Below are 15,000 nucleotides of genomic sequence, written 5' to 3' on the forward strand. Positions count from 1 at the left end.
ATCCGTGTCTTTGTCCTTCAAAGAAACGGTTGAGCCATTTGATTGTGCTGTAAAAGATGACTCCTATAAGGCAGTCATAATTGGAACCGGTTAGTGGTAATGAACCAGTTGGTCATGACTGGATCATATCCAGCTGGCAGAGAAGGAGGAAAGCAGTAAAAGGCGTAGAGAAGTGATGCCAAAGAGTATGGTTTGCGGGACAGGGTCATCCAAGGGTCATTGTCTACTCTCTTCATCACGCTGCCTTGTGGAAATTACGGCCAAACACCACAAGACAGAATGCATGCATGCATGCATCGTATGCTACATAATAAACCGTGATGTTTTGTTTAGTACACAAGATTAGCTTTCTGGTAATAGATGACCAACCTTTTATGTGCAATACAACCTCTGAATTTGAATGCCAATAAAACGTAAGAACAAAAAAATGTACATCCAAAAGTCGCACTAAAAACTGGTAGTTTGCATCATATATGACATCATCATATAATCTGTCAGCTCAGTGAAACTTCTAATTATTGTGAATATGTGTTTGTGCATTTTGTTAAGCACAGGAATGTAATTAGAAGTACAGTGGTACCTTGTAACCCATTCAACAAAGACTGAATCGTATGAATGAGTGTTTCCCATATAGAAAATAATTCAAATCCAATTAATCCCTTTCAGACACACAAAAATATGAACACATACATGATCATTTAAAGGGGTCCTATGATGATTTTAATCTAATTTAAAACAATTCCTTGTGGTCTACACCAGTGTTTCATTGATGGGCCGCATGCACCCCCTAGGGCAGTGTTTTTCAACCAGTGTGCCGCGGCACACTAGTGTGCCGTGAGATACGGTCTGGTGTGCCGTGGGAGATTATGTAATTTCACCTATTTGGGTTAAAATTATTTTTTTGCAAACCAGTAATTATAGTCTGCAAATTATGTGTTGTTGTTGAGCTCGGCACAGTAACCGTGTAATACTCTTCCATATCAGTAGATGGCAGCCGGTAGCTAATTGCTTTGTAGATGTTGCAAACAGCTGGAGGCAGTGTGCAGGTAAAAATGTGTCTAATGCTTAAACCAAATATAAACAAAAGGTGAGTGCCTCTAAGAAAAGGCATTGAAGCTTAGGGAAGGCTATGCAGAACGAAACTACAACTGAACTGGCTACAAAGTAAACAAAATCAGAATGCTGGACCACAGCAAAGACTTGCTGCGGAGCAGAGACGGCGTCCACAATGTACATCCGAACATGACATGACAATCTACAATGTCCCCACGAAGAAGGATAAAAACAACTGAAATATTCTTGATTGCTAAAACAAAGTAGATGCGGGGAAATATCGCTCAAAGGAATACATGAAACTGCTACAGGAAAATACCAAATAAAGAGAAAAAGCCACCAAAATAGGAGCGCAAGACAAGAACTAAAACACTACACACAGGAAAACAGCAAAAAACTCAAAATAAGTCAGGAGGTGATGTGACAGGTGGTGACAGTACACCTACTTTGAGACAAGAGCTATATTGATGCATGCTTGGTTATGAGGGGGAAACCTCTGGACAGACCTGGCAAACCCAAGCGTGTAGTGCGGGTGAACTGGGAACGTTTGGAGGAGTCCTCTGTCCGGAAGGACTTCAACTCCCACCTCCGGCGGGACTTCTCTGCCATCCCTGTGGAGGTTGGGGACATTGAACAGGAATGGGCAATGTTCAAAGCCTCTATTGCTAAAGCTGCAGATGCGAGCTGTGGCCAGAAGGTCTTAGGTGCCTCAAGGGGCGGTAACCCTCGAACACCCTGGTGGACAGTGGTGGTCAGGGAAGCCGTCCGACTGAAGAAGGAGTCCTACCGGGGTATGTTATCCCAGGGGACTCCGGAGGCAGTTGCAAGGTACCGACGGGCCCGAAGGGCAGCGGCCGTGGCTGTGGACGAGGCTAAGCAGAGGGTGTGGGAGCAGTTCGGGGAATCCATGGAGAAGGACTATCGGGCGGCACCAAAGCTGTTCTGGAAGACCATACGGCACCTCAGGAGGGGGAAGCAGGGAACCATCCAAGCTGTGTACGGCAAGGATGGGACTTTGCTGACTTCAAGTGAGGAAGTCGTGGGGCGTTGGAAAGAGCACTTTGAGGAACTCCTGAACCCAAATACATCAGACACACCCTCCCTGATAGGAGCAGGGCCTGAGGATGATGGGGGATCGACGTCGATCTCTCGGAGTGAAGTCACTGAGTTAGACAACTCCACAGTGGCAAAGCTCCGGGGGTTGACGAGATCCGTCCAGAAATGCTGAAGGCTCTGGGTGTTGATGGGCTGTCTTGGTTGATACGCCTTTTCAACATTGCGTGGAAGTCTGGGACAGTGCCGAGGGAGTGGCAGACTGGGGTGGTGGTTCCCCTTTTCAAAAAGGGGGACCAGAGGGTGTGTGCTAATTACAGGGGTATCACACTACTCAGCCTCCCTGGGAAAGTTTACGCCAAGGTACTGGAAAGGAGGGTCCGGCCAATAGTCGAACCTCAGATTCAAGAGGAGCAATGTGGATTCCGTCCTGGTCGTGGAACAACTGACCAACTCTTTACGCTTGCGGGAATCCTGGAGAGGGCCTGGGAGTATGCCTATCCAGTCTACATGTGTTTTGTGGATTTGGAGAAGGCATATGACCGCGTCCCTCGGGAGATCTTGTGGGAGGTGCTGAGGGAGTACGGAGTGAGGGGAACCCTGTTGAGGGCCATCCAATCTCTGTACAACCAAAGCGAGAGTTGTGTCCGGGTGCTTGGATGTAAGTCGGATCCGTTTCCAGTGGGGGTTGGTCTCCGCCAGGGCTGCGCTCTGTCACCTATCCTGTTTGTGATTTTCATGGACAGGATTTCTAGGCGGAGTCGTGGCCATGGCGGAGAGGGTATACGTCTCGGGGGGCTAAAGGTTGCATCACGGCTGTTTGCAGATGATGTGGTCCTGATGGCACCTTCGGTTCGTGACCTTCAGCTCTCACTGGATCGGTTCGCAGCCGAGTGTTCAGCGGCTGGAATGAGGATCAGCATCTCCAAATCTGAGGCCATGGTTCTCAGCAGGAAACCGATGGTTTGTACAGTCCGGGTAGGGGACAGGACTCTGTCCCAGGTGGAGGAGTTTAAGTATCTCGGGGTCTTGTTCACGAGTGAGGGAAAGATGGAGAAGGAAATCAGCCGGAGAATCGGAGCAGCTGGGGCAGTATTGCAGTCTCTCTGCCGCACTGTTGTGACGAAACGGGAGCTGAGCCAGAAGGCAAAGCTCTCGGTCTACCGAGCTATCTACATTCCTACTCTCACCTATGGTCATGAAGTGTGGGTAATGACCGAAAGAATAAGATCGCGGATACAAGCGGCCGAAATGAGTTTCCTCAGAAGGGTGGCTGGCATCTCCCTTAGAGATAGGGTGAGAAGTGCAGTCACCCGAGAGAGACTCGGAGTAGAGCCGCTGCTCCTTCGCTTGGAAAGGAGCCAGCTTAGGTGGTTCGGGCATCTCGTGCGGATGCCTCACGAGCGTCTCCCTAGGGAGGTCCTCGTTGCACGTCCCACTGGGAGGAGGCCCCGCGGCAGGCCAAGGACCAGATGGGGGGATTACATCTCCTCTCTGGCCTGGGAACGCTTCGGGATTCCCCAGGAGGAAGTCGCAAATGTTGCTCTGGAGAGGGAAGTCTGGGGGTCTTTGCTGGAGCTGCTGTCCCCGCGACCCGATTCCGGATAAGCGGTTGAAGATGGATGGTTATGGTTTAAAGTCATATCCAACAATTGCGTCAACGACTTTTTACTGTCAACTGAGTTTCCTTTTTTAATGATTTCTGCTGGTGGTGTGCCTCCGGATTTTTGTCAACGCAAAAATTGTGCCTTGGATCAAAAAAGGTTGAAAAACACTGCCCTAGGGGGTCGCCACAAAAAAATCTGTTTTTCAGCTGTGGTCCGTATGGGCCGCAGCGGTACTCGGTTATAATACACTTTGCCACAACTTGTAACAGTAATGACAATATCAAACAAACAGAAGAAGTCTGGAGCAAAGAGTCATAAATATTTAAGTGACAAAATACATATTTCAAACAATGAACAAAGAAAAATATGTACTTGACCAAAAATCACTTCATATTCTGTACTGCTTGCTAGTGTTACCATATCGGAGTTATTTTGTTGAAATATAGGTAAATAAGTACACTTCACTTGCTAATATAACTATGTTACAAAAAAGATCACTTAGAATAATACATAATGTTGGAAATAGAGAACATACAAATCCTTTATTTATTGAATCAAATATATTGAATTTCAATGATTTGGTGAATTTGCAAACCGCTTAAATTATGTACAATGCAAACTATAACCTGCCACCCAAGAATGTACAATACTTCTTAACAAAAGAGGAGAAATATAATCAAAATATCTCATTTCAAACATTTGTTTGCATGTACAACACTTAAAACATTAGTATATCAGTATGTTTAAACAAGTTAAACAATGTAATAATATGGTCCAGTTTAAGAGGATGTTCAAACTAAAAATGCTTATAAAGTATTAGGAAGACACATTTTGATGAACATCTTGAACTTTATTGAAAAAGAGATAATCATAACTGACTTAACTATCATTAAGAGATCTGTTGTATTTCATTGTTGTAAATAGTGTTACAAAATGAGGACAGCATGGGAACATATGTGCTACTAAATTGCTATGAGGTGGAAAAGTGGTGGGATTAAATAATTTTAGCTTCTTCCTTTTCGAACATGTAAAGAGAAATGTAAATATGTAAACTATAGTATGTATCAGAGGTGTGGACTCGAGTCACATGACTTGGACTCGAGTCAGACTCGAGTCATGAATTTGATGACTTTAGACTCGACTTGACAAAATGTAAAGAGACTTGCAACTCGACTTAGACTTTAACATCAATGACTTGTGACTTCACTTGGACTTGAGCCTTTTGACTTGACATGACTTGCTACTTTCCCCAAAACCTAAAGCTTAAAAAGTTATTTGGGAGCGCTCCGTTACTTTCATTTTGTACGTGTCTGTCCATCAGCGTGTGTGCTGCGTGTCAGTACAACAGCCAATCAAATTAGATCTACATTGTTTTCATCACACAGCATTCAGCCAATCAAATTGCAGGACAACCAATGAACAAGAGTTGTCAAACAACACGCCAGTGAGAAAGATTTATACCAAAGTTGGTTTCGTTCGGGTATAAAAACTACGACTTAGTCAACAAAAAACGAATTGCCGTATGCAAATCACACAGTTCGAATATTACAGACGGAGATGCAACAACTTCCAACTTCGTTCGACATTTGAAGTTGCACAAAGAAGGGTAAGTTTTGAATGTAAGCTAACGTTTATTGGCTAAGTAACATGACTTTTATTTGCTGTGTAGTTAAATCAGTGAGGCTGTAAACTCACTGCTAACGTCATAACCTTAGACATCTTATAAGTAGACGCAGCATCGAGCGCTACTGCCAACTGGTGCAGACGAGAGGCGGGGCCGCCATCTTGGAGTGGTGATCCGCTCCACTCAGTGCAATTCATTTGGCAGGAGCAATGAACTGTCAGCGCATTTAATTCATTTTACCTCACTGAATACCACTCATTTTCACGCGCTTTTTTGTCATACGTGTAGCTATGATAACGGACACATGTTTTATTATTCATAGTTTGCTTAACAGTAATATAATATTCTTATATGCTATAAGTGACCAGACGTCCGAGATCAAAACTGGGAATATAAGCCCAGAGAAGGGGGAAAAAAACGGTCAGCTATTTTTAAGTTGAAGAAACAATATGATTACGTTATATATACATGCGTATATCCTACATAAACAATGTATGAATACATTAGATATCTTATAGACCGTATCTCTGTTGCTGCAGCAGCAGAGAGTTTATTCTGTCTTGACACTTTGTATTGATATTTTGTATTACATTCTTCCCTTAAATGATAATGTTTACAGTGATTGTTATATATGTATTTTTTATGTATGTCGCTTTGGATAAAAGCGTCTGCCAAATACTTAAACATATATAAACACCTGAAACTCTTTATATCAGCTAAAACCACCAATCTCTTTCACTGGATTCAGAATAAAACCAAATGCTGTCTTACCCAACAATGTTAGTATTTGAATATTGTTACTTGAAGACTTATTCCTGGTTACAGTTATACTGTTAAGAAAGTATTGTCTTATATTTTGCCTAAAATGAGAATGCATCATAATCAGTGGCGGCTGGTGAATTTTGTTTTAGGTGGGGCTGAAAGTTTGTAAACCAAACCCATGTAGGGGCGTCATCCTCCCCCAGAAGATTTCTTTGTGATTTTCACATACATATATTGAAGATCTTTGCTCCTTCTCAACTCTGTGGTAATGTTATTTTCATAAAATACAACCAATAGTACATTAATGTTAAATCTTACTTGTGAAAAGTAATCCCCCGATTCCTATTTTCAACAGTCCGCTCATTTGAGCAGGAAAACGCTGAACACCAGCCCGGCATCTTTGTTTTCTACCTGTCAAATGTCAGTTTAGGCTGCTCGCCGGCTCCTCATCACCACTTCAAGATGCAATTTGCTTGCATCACAGCAACCAATACTGCGTCTACTTATAAGATGTCTATGGTTATAACATCATTTCAAACACAGCAATATGTTGCGTCCACTGCAGTTTGCTACCTTATTCATACTTTTTGTCAAGTGATTTTTTTAAGCAGGGTTGCATGAGGTACCTATACTTAACGTTACGTTAGTCAATGTATCACACACAGTAACGTAACATTAGACGGCGGTCAGCAGCACCGCATATTTTAGCCACCTACAAAAAGACAAACATAGTCAAATAAAGGTCAGTTAAAATGTATACTATATTAAGAATATGTGTACATATTGCATAGGGCCCTGACATCTAAAAAGTACAACTCTGTTCATTGTTATGTTCATGTATTTGTTATGTTTTTCATGTGTACGCTCACATCAACACACATACAGTATGAGATGAGATCAATGAGATAAGGTAAGAACAGAATAGAAACTGCTGTGGAACTAGTTACAATGCAATATGCCATGGAAATACAATGTTAACACTTTTGTACAAATAAGTACAGTTACACTTGTTTTTGCAAATGTCTTTATTCTGTAAAGGAATGAGTTAAATGTTTAAAATAGTTTAAACTATTAAAATGACTGGTTAATAGTGCTATTATGAATTGCAATGTCAGTACTATTTTTTTTTCATGCTATTTCAAATGCACTTGTTTTAATAAATAAATACAGCGGTTTAAAAGCATACACAATCTGTGTAAAAATATTAGTCTGTGGTTAAAAGGACTTGAAAGGACTCGAAACTCAAAATGCAGGACTTGTGACTTGACTTGAGACTTTCCAGTCTTGACTTTGGACTTGACTCGGGACTTGCCTGTCTTGACTCGGGACTTGACTCGAGACTTGAGGGCAAAGACTTGAGACTTACTTGTGACTTGCAAAGCAATGACTTGGTCCCACCTCTGGTATGTATCATTTATAATTCCATACATGTTTGAAAAAAAATTAAACCAAACCAAAATTATGACTAAAGTGGTGAAGCTGTTTTTTCATTTGCACTTAAATTGTATTGACAGTTTATTTAAGAAACATATACTGTATATTATTATTATTATTATTAATTACTGATTTAGTAAGAATGTATTTATTTCAGCCCTGTGATATAACTAATTCAGTGTAAATCGTTGAGTGGGTTCGAGGTCAAAAAGGTTAAGAACCCCTTGTCCAGACAATACAGTGCATCCGAAAAGGATTGACAGCCCTTCTTCACTTTTTACAAATTGTGCTATGTTATAGTCTTATTCCAAAATGGAATAAATTAATTTTTGTCCTTAAATTTCTAAAGGCAATACCCCATAATGATGATGTAAAACATTTTTTACTTTTATTTTACAAATGTATTTAAAAACAACCCAAAAAAATCACATGTACATAAGTATTCACAGCCTTTGCTCAATACTTTTCTTATGCACCTTGGGCAGTAATTACAGCCTTAAGTCTTTTTAAATACAATGCTACAAACTTGGCACACTTATCATAGGGCAGTTTCGCCCATTCCTCTTTGGCCATTCCTTTTTGCCTTTCAACCTCCATCAGGTTAGATTGAAAGCGTTGGTTTTCATCCAGGATGTCTCTGTACATTGCTGCATTCACCTTTCCCTCTATCCTGATTAGTCTCCCAGTTCCTGCCGCTGAAACACAACCACCGAGCATGATTACGCCACCACAATGCTTCACTGTAGGGATGGTATTGGCCTGGTGATGAGCTGTGCCTGGTATCCTCCAAACATGATGCCTGGCATACACGCCAAACAGTTCAATCTTTGTCTCATCAGACCAGAGAATTTTGTTTCTCATGGTATGAGAGTCTTTCAGGTGCATTTTGGCAAACGTTTTACTAAGAAATGGCTTCTGCCTGGCCACTATACCATACAAGCCTGTTTGGTGGATTGCTGCAGTGATGGTTGTCCTTCTGGAAGGTTCTCCTCTCTCCATAGAGGAATGCTGAAGCTCTGATAGAGTGACCATCGTTTTCTTGGTCACCTCCCAGACTAGACTAAGATGAATGCAGTAATGTACGGAGAAATCCTAAATGAAAACCAATGCTTCCCATCCAACCTGATTGAGCTTGAGAAGTGCTGCAAAGAGGAATTTATATTCAAATGACTTGAGGTTGTAATTGTTGTCAAAGGCGCATCAACAAAGCAATGTGCAAAGGCTGTCAATACTTATGTAAAAAAATTGTGTTTCAATAAATCTGCAATTTTTTTTTTTAACCTTTTCACATTGTCATCATGGGGAATTGTGTGAAGAATTTTGAGGACTAAAATTAATTTCGAGGACTAAACTTAATGTATTCCTTTTTGGAATAAGGCTTTAACATATGGAAAAGTGAAGTGCTGTGAATACTTTCCGGATGCACTGTAAGTATTTGATATGATTTAGTGTAACATTTGCATTAATATTCCTCCACAATCACCTTCAGAACCAGTTTTTTCAGTTTGTCTGCAAGATATGCGTTTGTGGAGGCATTTCCAGATTGCAAATGAAACCACACCCCGCCCTCTCCAAAATATCATAATGTATATTTTGAAAATGTACACAGTTGAATCATTTTTTTAAGACGAACAACACCTATTTTTTCTTTCAAGCAAGTTTGAAAATAAACTTCATACAGTAAACATTATACACAGTAGATTCACCCGCTCACAACATTAAAGTACACCTCCCCACTCTTGGCTTTATACAGCTCTGCATCAATTATGTCACTGCATGTTGCACGTGGCTGTTAATGTGCACATGCCAAGATTTGCTTCGATGTTGCACTGCATCTTATCACAACCCTAGTTTCTGTTGCTTTTTTATCTTTTGTTAATCACCTGGATATTTCTGTTCATGTGCTGTAAGACCTAAATAGACACCTCAGTAATGATGATGACTGTAATTTGTATATTTACTGTAGTAGTTTTTCATGTCTAAGATGTGCTTATCTGTGCTTTACTTGCTGCATTGCACTGCAATACTGTGTGTATGCTTGTACAACACCTGTATACAAATATGGAATCAGCAGTCTTGGATGATGTTCATTCAGTTGTTTAATTTTGTAGAAAAAAGCAGAAAACATGCATTTCAAAAAGTATAATTATTTAAAATGACAATTAACTAAAATAAATCAAGAAAATAAATTGTGATAGTCAGTAACAGTTTCATTTTTAGATCAAGCACAGTAACACAATTATGGAATTAAAAAAATGATTGCATTACCCTGTAAATTTTCACTTGCAAAGCAAACATCTGCATAAAATTCAATGTGTTTATTAGTCTGCAGTTAAAAAGGAGCGCTTACAACTTGGAGAGCTATTGCACCAGGTGGATTGACATGAATCATGGCTCCAACATAAGACATTTCAATTGTAAACAAAGGAGATTATCAAACTTCTTCAAAAATAACTTCTTCACACAATTTTGGATTTGATTGTTCACAGTCAGCTGTGTCTAAAATGTGGACCAACAACATGGAAAGGTTGTAAAGGGCAAGCATTTTAGTAGACCAAGGAAAACATCAAAACGTGAAGACAGGAAACTTCAAGCAATATGTCTTGAAAGCAGAAAATGCACAACAAAACAAATGAAGAACAGATTGGTGGAAACTGGAGTCACCACCGTCTTTAACCGAACTGTGAGAAAGTACGTAAAAGAAATGGGATTAAAATACAGAAACGCTAAACAAAAGTCATCATCAACACCTAAACAGAAAAAAACAAGGTTCCATTAAGCTAAGGAAATCATCATCACCTTGCCCAATGCAGATTCACAATCACTAAGCATTGATAGTCGTCCATTGCTTTTCCTTAGCCCATTGCAACCTTGTTTTTTTATGTTTAGCTGATAATGACGACTCTCTTTAAGGTTTTCTGTAATTCAATCCCATTTCCTTTCGGTGCTTTTTTACAGTTCAGTCACAAACAGTGACTGCAGTTTTCGCCCATTTGTTCTTCTTTAGTTTTGCCGTGAATTTTCTGTCTTCAAGACATATTGCTTGAAGTTTTCTGTCTTGACGCTCCATTTTCCTTGGTCTACCAGTAAGCTTGCCTTTTCCAACCTTCCCGTGTTGTTTGTACTTAGTCCAGATTTTAGACACAGCTGATTGTGAACAATCAACATCTTTTACACTACTGAAGATGATTTATTTTTTTGAAGAAGTTTGATAATCTTCTACATGGTTTCTATTGACATCTCTCGTATTAGAGCCATGACTCAGGTTAATCCACCAGGTGCAACAGCTCACCAAAGTGTTAACGCTGCTTTTTAACTGCAGACTACCGAACACATTGAATATGATGCTGGTGTTAGCTTTAAGAATGAACATTTACAGAGTGATTACATAACTTTTTCCTCAAAATTGAGTGATTTCATATATTTTTTACTCTGCTTGATCTAAAAAATAAACTGTTACTATCACAGTTTATATTCTTGATTTATTTTTGTGTTTCTTAAAGCCAGAAAGTTGCCATTTGTCATGTGTTGTACAAACCCCAAAACCTGTGAAGTTGGCATGTTGTGTAATTCGTAAATCAAAACAGATTACAATGATTTGCATATCCTTTTCAACTTATATTCATTTGGATATACTGCAAAGACAAGATATTTAATGTTCGAATTGAGAAACCTTTTTTTTTTTTGCAAATAATCATTAACTTAGAATTTAATGGCAGCAATACATTGCAAAAAAGTTGGCACGGGAGCATTTTTACCACTGTGTTACATGGCCTTTACTTTTACCAACACTCAGTAAACGTTTGGGAACTGAGGAGACCGATTTTTGATGCTTTTCAGGTGGAATTCTTTCCCATTCTTTCTTGATGTACAGCTTAAGTTGTTCAACAGTTTGGGGTCTCTGTTGTGGTATTTTAGGCTTCATATTGCGCCACACATTTTCAATTGGAAACAGGTCTGGACTACAGGCAGGCCAGTCTAGTACCTGCACTCTTTTTTATTTTTTATTATTTTTATTTTTTTTTAACTTTTCAACCAAGTTTTATTTCTTTTTTTCCTTTTAACTCAGTTTTAAAACAAAAAAGATTTCAAAAATAAAAAAATATTAAGGGGTTTACAGCTATGGGGGCAAAATTCTAACAAGTTAACTTCCACAGAGGGGGGAGGGGGGACTCGCGGAACAGGTTAGAGGTCATCTTCGTCATCTGGGAGTGCCGTTTGTGATGCGACTTGAAGCTCCTCCTTCTCGTACCTGCACTCTTACTTACTATTAAGCCACGCTGTTGTAACACGTGGCTTGGCATTGTCTTGCTGAAATAAGCAGGGGCGTCCATGATAACGTTGCTTGGATGGCAACATATGTTGCGCCAAAACCTGTATGTACCTTTCAGCATTAATGGTGCCTTCACAGATGTGTAAGTTACCCATGCCTTTGGCCCTAAAACACCCCCATACCATCACAGATGTTGGCATTTGCACTTTGCGTCTATGACAATTTGGATGTTTCTTTTCCTCTTTGTTCCGACGGACACGATGGCCACAGTTTTAAAAAACAATTTGAAATGTGGACTCGTCAGACCACAGAACACTTTTCCACTTTGCATCAGTCCATCTTGGATGAGCTCGGGCACAGCGAAGCCAGCGGCGTTTCTGGGTGTTGTTGATAAATGGCTTTCGCTTTGCATAGTACATTTTTAACTTGCACTTACAAATGTAGTGACAAACTGTAGTTACTGACAGTGGTTTTCTGAAGAGCCCATGTGGTGATATCTAGAGATGTCCGATAATATCGAACTGCCGATATTTATCGGCCGATAAATGCTTTAAAATATAATATCGGAAATGAACGGTATCGGTTTCAAAATGATCGGTATCTGTTTCAAAAAGTAACATTTATGACTTTTTAAAACGCCGCTGTGTACACGGACGTAGGGAGAAGTACAGAGCGCAAATAAACCTTAAAGGCACTGCCTTTGCGTGCCGGTCCAGTCACATAATATCTACAGCTTTTCACACACACAAGTGAATGCAAGGCATAATTGGTCAACAGCCATACAGGTCACACTGAGGGTGGTCGTATAAACAACTTTAACACTGTTACAAATATGCGCCACACTGTGAACCCACACCAAACAAGAATGACAAACACATTTCGGGAGAACATCCGCACCGTAACACAACATAAACACAACAGAACAAATTTCCAGAACCCCTTGCAGCACTCACTCTTCCAGGATGCTACAAAATTCACTGGTTTTGGGTTTTGTATGATTTTATTTTTTCTACAAACTTAAACAAGTGAATGAACATTCTCCAAGACTGCTGATTCCATCATTTTTCCAGGGGTTGTATACTAACTAGATTTCTTTTGTTCACCTCTTCACAAAGAGTCTACCTGAGGCTAGGTAAAATTGTTTATAAATGTTTATACTCTTCCCCCCCAATCTACTAACTAATGTGAAGAACATCCACTTCAAGGTCACTTTTGTCACCTAACCCCCAAAAAGTTTCACACCATTAACATAATACAGTATGATGAGTACAGATTCTTGGCATTGCTCCTGTCCTTTATTCTACGCTCTAGTGCAGGCATGTATAATTTTATGAGACATATTATGAGGTGGATAATGGGTTTCTTGCAAATGCATGGTAATTTGGTTGTTGTCTTGAATGTATTACTCCAAGATGTTGACTTGGCATTGAGATTAGTTTAATGTCCAAACGCCGTAAAAGGCGGAATGTGTCGCTTCTGTTTTTGCCCCCTACCACCCCTGTCCTCTCCTCTTACTGGGAGGTGAATGAGTAAGGAATCAGCCCATCTGTCTGTTCTCCTCCTCGTTCTGCTGTTTACACCGGAAGGGCAGTAAAAGAGGGCAGGTGTGTGTGTATGACCACGAGTGTGTATGCACATACACTTGCCTCCAAGGTGGAAAACAAATATAGACAGACAAAAAAACTGCAGTATTTGCTATATACAAGAAAGTATTTGGGCCACACTGAAAGAAAAAAAAACAATACCAGGAGAATAAAGTTATGATATTGTGAGAATTCTTAACATATACTTTAAAACGATGTGTTATAGCAACATCATCATCAGTACAAAGAGTTGAGCGTGTTTGTGCAAACCTTTCTGTGTACGAATGCTCAACAATAATATTTAAATCATAGATCAGTGGTCTAACAAGCGAGAATAGCTGCGAGGGAATTTTGTTTTTAGTATATTCATATATTTAATTAATAATTTGTTGTTGTAATATTGTAACATTTCCCCCTACAAAATTTGCTATTGTTTCCTTACGACTTCTAATCTATTTTTAACCGTTTATTATTTAAAAAAAACATAAGGTGACTTGAATAGTAGAGGTGGTAATCTTTGGGCACCTCACGATTTGATCCGATTCCGATTCTTGGGGTCACGGTTCGATTAAACTTGATTCTCGATCCAAATTGATTCTTGCCATGTAAATCGATTCTCGCAATGTATTATTTGCTATATAAATTCGAATAAAAGCTTTTCAAAACAGGTTACAGATTACAAAACCTCCTTTAGGTAGGTAACGTATACACGCAGAGAGTAAACATAGAGATGGCCTAAAACGTCTTTTTTTTAAAAATTGTTATATGTATGTATATATATAGTCGTGGTCAAAAGTTTACATACACTTGTAAAGAACATAATGTCATGGCTGTTATGAGTTTCCAATCATTTCTACAACTCATATTTTCTTGTGATAGAGTGATTGGAGCACATACTTGTTTGTCACAAAAAACATTCATGAAGTTTGGTTATTTTATGAATTTATTATGGGTCTACTGAAAATGTGACCAAATCTGCTGGGTCAAAAGTATACATACAGCAATGTTAATATTTGGTTACATGTCCCTTGGCAAGTTTCACTGCAATAAGGCGCTTTTGGTAGCCATCCACAAGCTTCTGGCAAGCTTTGAATTTTGTGAATTTTTGACCACTCCTCTTGACAAAATTGGTGCAGTTCAGCTAAATGTGTTGGTTTTCTGACATGGACTTGTTTCTTCAGCTTTGTCCACATGTTCTCAATGGGGTTTAAGTCAGGACTTTCGGAAGGCCATTCTAAAACCTTAATTCTAGCCTGATTTAGCCATTCCTTTACCACTTTTGATGTGTGTTTGGGGTCATTGTCCTGTTGGAACACCCAACAAAACCCAACCTCCGGGCTGATGAGTTTAGGTTGTCCTGAAGAATTTGGAGGTAATCCTCCTTTTTTATTGTCCCATTTATTCTCTGTAAAGCACCAGTTCCATTGGCAGCAAAACAGGCCCAGAGCATAATACTATCACCACCATGATTGACGGTATGCATGGTGTTCCTGGGATTAAAGGCCTCACCTTTTCTCCTCCAAACATATTGCTGGGTATTGTGGCCAAACAGCTCAATTTTTGTTTCATCTGACCACAGAACTTTCCCCCAGAAGGTCTTATCTTTGTCCA

General features: G+C 39.8%; 1 protein-coding gene across 1 annotated transcript in view; it reads left to right on the forward strand.

Moving 5' to 3' along the window:
* Positions 1-15,000, forward strand: part of dgat1b (diacylglycerol O-acyltransferase 1b) — an 85,686-nt gene that overhangs the window by 53,009 nt on the left and 17,677 nt on the right. The gene's annotated exons all lie outside the window — the stretch shown is intronic.

Source organism: Entelurus aequoreus, linkage group LG11 (genome assembly GCF_033978785.1).
Source record: "Entelurus aequoreus isolate RoL-2023_Sb linkage group LG11, RoL_Eaeq_v1.1, whole genome shotgun sequence".
Lineage (NCBI taxonomy): Eukaryota > Metazoa > Chordata > Actinopteri > Syngnathiformes > Syngnathidae > Entelurus > Entelurus aequoreus.